The sequence below is a fragment of the Sinohyriopsis cumingii genome, chromosome 7, assembly GCF_028554795.1.
Source record: "Sinohyriopsis cumingii isolate HCF-2022 chromosome 7, ASM2855479v2, whole genome shotgun sequence".
Lineage (NCBI taxonomy): Eukaryota > Metazoa > Mollusca > Bivalvia > Unionida > Unionidae > Sinohyriopsis > Sinohyriopsis cumingii.
Window position 1 is genome coordinate 39,145,717 of NC_142967.1, and position 8,193 is coordinate 39,153,909.

Sequence of the window (8,193 nt, forward strand, 5' to 3'; positions counted from 1 at the left end):
ATCTGTACTGTACCAAACATAAAACTTGATGGTGTTTCTTTTAAATGAGCACGAGAAACTCGTTCTGCTATAAGCTTTGCGCTTTCATTTACAAATTTGTCGACCTCCGTTTGAAGAAAAGTTTCTTTGTGAAATTTTAGCCACTCCGGATGCTTGCGAAGAGGTGTGTATAGTTTGTGACTTACACTCTCATTGGAAAGATGTACGTGACTGGAAAAGTTGGGGTTTTGAGGCTTGGAAAAAAGAAGCGGCTTACATTGCCTGATTTGTGTTATGCATTCAAAGGAAAAATTGAACTTAAAGTGTCTAGGGAAAACAGTAACTTTTAAACCTGTGTTAACTGCAGTGCCAGAAGAACCCGTCACCGAGAAAAACCACTACCTTCAGGACAGGAATCATGGACATTTCCGAGTGGCCATTCTGGGAGAACACCTGTGTGACTGTACCCAATGTAGAGACTATAAGAACATTACACACTGACCTAGTACACATTTGTTACCAAAACATGTTGTACAGTGACTTGTTTATATTCCACTTTGATCGTTTTGATGTGTATTTTGTCACTGTACTTAACCAGCTGGCTTTTATGTATTTTTGATTTTCGTGTTCTTCATTTTGTTTATAAAGAAACGTGTCCTGAAAAAAGTATAAAAACTCTTGTCTTGTTTTTCTTCGTGACATTTCCTGCACTATGGCTACCTCTAGTGTCTCTGCTCCCTCGTCCTCCACTTACAAAGTCATCGACGAACACTTAGATCGTGTTAGTTGGGATGCCTTGTATCTTCGCCATCCCTTTAACATATTAATTGCCGGACCTAGCGGTTCCTTTAATCGATCGTCCACCACAAAGGATCGTGTAGTGTTACAAAGAGTGGCAATAGGCGTACAGTCTCTTGCGAGAAAGTCATGGCGATTCCATCGTGTTTGTGGATGGCATTTCTAGCGAAGACGACCGGATCTAGTCCGACCACAGTCAAATCCATCTGGTTATCTTCGACGACATGTTAGGAAAAGACGAAGAAGAAATTAAACTGTGGTTTACGCGCAAAGGACATCATCGTAATGCCAGTGTCACTTACATCATCTAAAATTTGTTTCAACAAAGTAAAGGCAATCGCACCATTAGTCTCAATGCTCATTACGTGGTCTTGTATAAAAGTCCTAGAGATAAATCGCAAGTGCAAGTCTTATCCAAACAGTTAGGAACGCCTTGGCTGACTCATGCATAAGACGATGTCACTCAAACACCACACGCCTATTTACTCGTTGATTTAAAACCCACCCACCCTCCGATTATTTGCGATTTTGTACCAATCTGTTTCACCACTGGTCTCAACATGACGTCCCTTCAGTCTCATCAAATTGATCCATGCCTTATACAGCATCAATCGTGAACAAAATCCACAAATACGTGCTCGTGTATTAGAAGCCAGTCTCTAATAAGTCTTACACTGGTTTACGGTGACAGGACGTCACTTAATGCAAGGCATCATTCACGGTCCTCATCAAACCAAACGCTTTTCTGAGAGAAACAAAGTAGTTTTGATGCAACTCTACGACCCCGCATAGACAATCAAACCAAAAAGCAAATAATAGTTATTTTCTTCCAGTATGTGGATAGTATATTTGTGATTGTTTTCTCTTCTTCCCATGTGTGGATAGTAGATTTGGGATTTGCATGGGTTTGCGTTCGTTGTGTTGATAATAGATAATATGTGAAGAGAGTGTAAGGGATGTTTTCCTTAACGTCCGTGCTTGAAATAAATACAGGGAAGCGTTCGTTATTCGCGCCAATTCACGTTGAGACCGAGCAAGAAGCAACAGTGATGGAAATCAACACTGCAGTACAAAGCATGCCAAGCGTGGCTCCAAGATGGCTACCGGCAAACGCAGTAATACACGCACCAGTACTAAGGACCATTAAATCTATTGGCTTATCTCTAGCTTCAAATTGTAGCCTAACTGCTTGAGCAAGAAGAAGAACATTTTTATTAGTATGGGACTCTAACACTGAGGGAGCGGACCTTAATATCAGAGAGGGAAATATCGGTTCAGCCAGAAGAAAGAAAAGCAAGAATAGTAACCAGAGAAGGAAACCTGCCACTCCGTTACTCCTGCTTCTCACTTAGGCGGTATACAAGGCCACAAACAACCGGTAAAGGTGCCCCAAATGACTAGAACTTCATTATCGCAACCCAGACTAAGGATCAGCAGTCAAAAAAGGAAGAACGCAGTAATACAAATGGACATATCCACAAGGGAAGCTACCACTATGGCTGAGGAATTATTAACTCCGCCACTGGAAGAAGAAACAGAAGCGGCGGAAGGAAATAATGAAGAGATTCTATCTGATAGGGAGGAGCTTGAGAACTATTTCGGAACACTAGGTGTACACGAAACCCTCAGTGACCCTAAAAAGGCTAAGAATTTCATGAACTCTGTAAGGTGGATGGCGTGGAGGTCACTGAGGACGAAGAAACCGTCTCAACAGCAATGGTTGTTTGCTCAACGCAACCTCTTTACCCACTATCCTAATGCTTACCAAGACTTTCCGCTCACTGTCCTCGTGAATACGGCAGGCCTACTAGCAGGAACGCATGGGTACGAGGCATTCCTTGAAGAGTCATACGAGGAGCACCATACGGCGGAGCAAACGTGGGAATACGAAAACTACCGTAATACCTTCCGACTGCCAACATAAAAGCCCTTTTCAGGGCTCCAAACTACCTCTTAATTTTTAGGGAACCAAATTAGCTTGGCATCCCTCCTTGATAAAACTATATCCACAACAAACTTGACATCCACAACAAACTTAAAAACTTTTACGACCTAACAGTGACCAAACTTTTAAATGTCGCTTAGACATATTAGTTAGGAAAATTAAAGGCAATTGTATGTACACTATGTACTAGAATCAGATAGATTCAATAGAAAGTAGGAAAATATTTAGACTTGTTGGATTTGATCTAATTGCACAGGTGGTTAACACACTATTGGTATTGCTCTGTCCATTATATAACTGGACTCGATTTTAAATAAGTACGAGCTGGCGTTTTTGGGAGTACACAACGTCCATGGCTGGCTTGCCGAGCACCTTTTCCTCCTTTACCTAGCTCGGACATCGTACCAGTGACTGAATGTGGAACTATTTCCACCCGTCACAAAACCAGGTGTCCTAATGTGACGTAATCGCTGCCGACCAATCGTAGCAGACGTCACATACTGCCTGGGTTGACACCTGGTGCGTTCAATCGCAACCACATCTCTTGATAACATGAGTGTGTGTGGTTCTATTCCTTCTCATGTAATACCCATTCAGTCAGGTTGTTAAGGACTCTAATTAGTCCTACAATCTGAAGGCTCAATTAATAAGTGTTCTGTGAACACATAAAAGCCTGGGGGATGTGGCTCTCCTTCCTTCCCCCAGGAGCAATTAAACAGCACGCGGTGCGTGCATAAAACAGTCGCACATGTCTGGCAGGACGAAAGCGACTTTAATCCAACTTAATTCTTTTATTTGGGAATATTGGGTGTTAACTATGATTGGAAATGCTGATTGAATTTAATACAACGCTCTTGTCGGATTGGAAATTGTTTGTTTTGGGTTTGAGCGCCGATCCTAATTTCTTTCCACTGTTGCTTCGTTCAGACAGACCAGTTAAGAAGTGTGACACTCACATAAACAGGGAACTGTAGTGGCAACATTCCTACAGTTCCGTCTAATTAAGAATCTCGACAGTCGAGACTTAACCAGTCGAAAAAGCACACGATGCATAGGCGACTATACTTTTTTATAATTCATATTATTCGCGCCATTCAACATTGAATAAACCAAGATGGCTTCAAACCGCCTTGACAAGATGAAGACCTTGCAAGACGTCTTCGACAATTTGGGGATGAAAGAGGAGATGTTGGTTGAACTGAATGACGATTTTTATTCTTATAGCCCCAATCGAGTGAAGATGGAAATAAACAACTTAAGAAAGTCAAAGTAAACAATAAGAGATCTCCTTAAACAAGAGAATGAGAAGGAGGATGAAGAGGACAGAAAACAAATGAGAGAATGGAATGAAAAAATAGAAAAGGAAGAGGAGAATGAGAAAAGGCATAAACAGGAGAAGGAGAAACAGAAGGAGGAAAAAATGAAAAAAGAAGAAGACAACAGCGATAACGAAACTCAGAAAATGGTGGAGGAAAAGAAGAAACTAGAAGAACAAGAAGAAACCCAAAGGCCCTTTTCAAGCCACTCATATGCCTCGAAAAGATATTTATCCTCTTTGCTATATATGAGTTTGATGTTGATCAATCTATGTCTGTACGTTGTATGTGTTATATATGCCTATGTCCCGCCAAGCGTTCTGTTTTTTCCTGCTGTTTGATCCAAATGAGTTCAGCTCCTTGCTACATTGTTACCAATCTTCAGTACCGTGACGTCACCTCACCTGTTCCATTCCTATTGTCCGTATACAGCACCCCCATTTTCCCTTGTCGTTATTCAGACCCAATATTACCCATGTTAAATTCCAATTGTCGCTGTACGTGTCCAGGGGGTCTCTATAAAAGTTGTCGCCATACCTACACAGGACCTTTTTGACTGCGATTTCCATTGTCGCTATACATTCCCCATTTACTACTGAAATCGTACATACATGGACGATATGGATGTTGAATCATTAATCATAATAGCTGTCATTTCGTATAGTTTTAATGTATGTAAAGATGCCAATTTTCAGAGCATTTCCTTTGGTGGAAAATTCAACAATTTATATGTCTTACAGAACTGGGATATGTTGAGAAAATTCAACAAGCACTTTTACCAATGAGATACGCTGTTACGATACAGAAACAGTAGAGCACTTAAAGTAAAACGAACAGTACTGAACATTGTTGCCAGCTCGGGTCTAACAATAGACGTAACAAGTAAAGCAAAAATGCTAATTATTAATGATGTTGGTTAAACGGATAAACCTGGGAAAGACAGACATATTCTGATCAATAGCTTGGATATGCAAGACAAAATGAGATGAAACGGCAGTCGAAAAAACTATTAAGAGTTTATATATATACTGATTTTGAAATCGTTATGTTCCCATATTCGTTATATATATAATCTAATTTGTACGTTGGCATTTGTGTTATTTTAGTCAGAAGTTTCTCGAAAAATTTAGTGAATAAAAAAAAACAGCAGGCGATAAAAGGCTGTGGGAACAGTTGCACATACAAAAATGAACATTTAACACTACAATGTGATACAAAGTTGTGCGATTAGTTACACATACAAACATTAACAAATAATACCAAATGGGTGATAACATGGTGTAGGATTAATTTGCAAATAGAAAAATAAACATTTAACACTAAATGGATGATAAAAGCTGTTGGACTAGTGGCAGATATAAGAATCAACATTTAACAAAAATGGGGTGATACAAGAGCTTAACATAAATCGAAATTAAACATGTATTCAATGTAACTGTTATGTTGATTACATAGATTGAATTTTGTCCATACATCGATGATCACCAATTAAATTAATTAGTAATTTCTGTAAGCTCCCTCGGTACTTTGAATTTGAAAATGATCAATACACACAGACATTTTATCTTCACGTGGGGAGCATGGGCGCCCACACTTAGTGGCAAGGGGGTGCACTTGCCCCCCTCTCTCCCGGTTTTACCTCTAAACATATGTTGGTCTATCTAAACATATGTTGGTCTACATCCGTAAAACATAATGGCTGACCACTACATATTTGCCCCCACCCATTCCGAAAATAGTTCTGGTGGGGAGGAATCTGGTCACACTACCAATGAAGAACAATGTTAAGATTCGCAGAACTGTGTAGTTATTTGACATGGGGATGATCGGTATGGAAGTTTCTGGTGCCACAGAAAACAAAGAAGAAAATATACACAGATGGAAGACTTAATATAAAATCTTCACTTACTCAGAGTGTTATATGTTCACCAATATTTTGGGTAGCAGTACATGGGACATTGAATTAAATATTTTAGTCATATGTAAAGGGTCTTCAAATAAAATCATGTCTGCCCCAAATTAAATAAATAACAATGTCGGTAAGGTTCTCTCTTAACCAAAGATTGTTATGCAATTAAATATTATTTATTGAGAATATATTTTGTTATAATTTTATCAGTACCAGGATACGTTCGTCATTATTAACTATCTCTCTCTCTCTCTCTCTCTCTCTCTCTCATGCTAGAATGATAGCACATAGGATTTCTTTCCTTATGTGTGTAGCTATCTTGATACAGAAACTGGTGATCACTGTTTAGGTTATAAGTAGTGTGTAATCTATTTGACAGGATGATGATAACAGGGCTTAAATTGAATTACTTAGTTTTTAAGTCGACAAAATTACTTTTGTCAAAGGACCGCACTCTGACATTCCATAGCTTGGCAACTTACGCGCTTGCGCAAGTTCCGTTTTTGCTTCTCATAAAGAAGTTTCATATAAAGACGAAAGCACAGCAAATAAAAAGTTTTGCACATCATATAAGTACAAATGCACGTCATATAAAGAGGTTTGCATATCATATAAGTACAATGGCACCGCATATAAAGAAGTTTGCACATCATATAAGGACAAAAGCACATCATATAAAGAGGTTTGCACATCATATAAGTACAAATCACATCATATGAAGAAATGTGCACATCATATAAGGACGAAAGCACATCATATAAAGAAATTTGCACATCATATAAGGACGAAAGCATATCATATAAAGAAGTCTGCACATCATATAAGTACAAATGCACATCATATAAAGAGGTTTGCACATCATACAAGTACAAAGCACATCATATAAGTACAAAAGCACGGCATATAAAAAGGTTCGCACATCATATAAGGACAAAAGCACATCATATAAAGAGGTTTGCACATCATACAAGTACAAAAGCACGGCTATAAAAAGGTTCGCACATCATATAAGGACAAAAGCACATCATATAAAGAGGTTTGCACATCATATAAGTAAAATGGCACCGCATATAAAGAAATTTGCATATCATATAAGGACGAAAGCACATCATATAAAAAGGTTTGCACATCATACAAGTACAAAAGCACGCATATAAAAAGGTTCGCACATCATATAAGGACAAAAGCACATCATATAAAGAGGTTTCCACATAATACAATAACAACTGTCATATTAAGACAGCTCTGGCGTTCCATACTACTGCTTATGTATAACGTATGTTCCAGTGAATGAAATCTTGGTTTTACTTCCTGGTTGTTGGCTGGGGGAGAGTTTTTGTTAGTACGTGTATCCTGTTTCTCATTTTGGGTTGGAGTGGTGGTGAGTCTTTTTTCCATAGGAAGCTTTCCTTTATCTGAATAGATTACTTGTTCCCTGGTGCTGTCTATAGTAGAGGGGTAGTTGGGCTTAGGAAGTTTATGTTTAGGTGGTTGGCTATTGGTTATTTTACCTTGATTGATCCCTGAGGGGCCTGGGGTTTGGCTGTTGTGCATATTTTCTTTTCTTTTTCTTGTTTATTCTTTGAGACATCCTGTTTTCTATTATTGCTGGATTTTGCTGTGTTGAGTGTGGAGGCGAGTGTAGTAGTTTGCTGTTTAGTTGTAGTTGGAACTGGGTCGTTTACATTAGGTCGGTTTAGCTGTGGTTTGGTTGGGTAATAATGATTTTTGGTTCTTTGCTTATCAGGATGCCAGTTGGTGTTTTGAATTGGGTAATTTCAAGTAGTTTCTATGTTGGTAGTGTTATTTTGACATCTAAGTGTTGGTCCAATTGGGGGGGGGGGGGAGCGGTTGCGATTATATGTTCCACATATGACCATAGGACACAATTAATTTTACTATATGTTTGCTACATTTGTTTCTCAGTACTGACCTTTCCACTGTGTGGCAATCAATACAAATCATATGTTAATCTAACATACCTTCAAAGATGACTTCACGGTGAAGTTCTTGTCAACGGTTGAACCTGCTCTATTTTTAGATGCTGGACTGTCAACAGAGCAGCATGTAAACAGAACACAGATTTCACTTCCGGATCATCAACAAGACCTTATTACTCACTGTGCACTGTCGCTGAAATAAACACGGACAACCACACCCTGGGCTCATATTCTTAAGAATAAACAATTACCTTTAAATCCCTACCAAACATGCATAAATAAAACTCTTCTATCACCACCAAAATG

At 38.9% G+C, this 8,193-nt stretch overlaps 1 long non-coding RNA gene across 1 annotated transcript in view; it reads right to left on the reverse strand.

The window, feature by feature from the left end:
* LOC149795056 (uncharacterized) overlaps positions 1 to 7,960 on the reverse strand; it is a 131,157-nt gene extending 123,197 nt beyond the window's left edge. Inside the window, exon 1 of the long non-coding RNA XR_016422249.1 lies at positions 7,930 to 7,960. This is a non-coding gene — a long non-coding RNA (uncharacterized LOC149795056). The remainder of the gene's footprint in view (positions 1 to 7,929) is intronic.
* Positions 7,961 to 8,193: the final 233 nt, after the last annotated feature.